The sequence below is a fragment of the Nomia melanderi genome, unplaced genomic scaffold (assembly GCF_051020985.1).
Source record: "Nomia melanderi isolate GNS246 unplaced genomic scaffold, iyNomMela1 scaffold0014, whole genome shotgun sequence".
NCBI classification, from domain to species: domain Eukaryota; kingdom Metazoa; phylum Arthropoda; class Insecta; order Hymenoptera; family Halictidae; genus Nomia; species Nomia melanderi.
In genome coordinates this window covers 4,448,391-4,449,345 of record NW_027475130.1, presented here as the reverse complement: position 1 = coordinate 4,449,345, position 955 = coordinate 4,448,391, and positions in this window count along the sequence as shown.

Here is a 955-nt window from a genome sequence, read left to right as displayed (position 1 = left end):
GATATATATTGGATTTTTCACTGACCCTGAGTGTCCGGCCCCATGAGACGGTCGTTTTCTCGGCCCCTGGTGGTCCGAGGTCGATCCCGCTGCCCAGATTCATGCGCCAGGGCCTCCTACAGACAATGCACTTTGATTTATTGCGCTATCTCTAATAGCACCCGAGCTATCACCAGATATATATTGGATTTTTCCCTGACCCTGAGTGTCCGGCCCCATGAGACGGTGGTTGTCTCGCCCCTGGTGGTCCGAGGTCGTTCCCGCTGCACAGATTCATGCTCCAGGGCCTCCTACGGACAATGCACTTTGATTTATTGCGCTATCTGTAATAGCAGCCGAGATATCACCAGATATATATTGGATTTTTCACTGACCCTGAGTGTCCAGCCCCATGAGACGGTGGTTTTCTCGGCCCCTGGTAGACCGAGGTCGTTCCCGCTGCACAGATTCATGCGCCAGGGCCTCCTGCAGATAATTCACTTTGGTTTATTGCGCTATCTCTAATAGCGCCCGAGATATCACCAGATATATATTGGATTTTTCCCTGACCCTGAGTGTCCGGCCCCATGAGACTGTGGTTTTCTCGGCCCCTGGTGGTCCGAGGTTGTTCCCGCAGCACAGATTCATGCGCCAGGGCCTCCTACAGACAATGCACTTTGATTTATTGCTCTATCTGTAATAGCACCCGAGATATCACCAGATATATATTGGATTTTTCCCTGACCCTGAGTGTCCGGCCCCGTGAGACTGTGGTTTTCTCGGCCCCTGGTGGTCCGAGGTCGTTCCCGCTGCACAGATTCATGCGCCAGGGCCTCCTGCAGACAATGCACTTTGATTTATTGCTCTATCTGTAATAGCACCCGAGATATCACCGGATATATATTGGATTTTCCCCTGACCCTGAGTGTCCGGCCCCATGAGACTGTGGTTTTCTCGGCCCCTGGTGGTCCGAGGT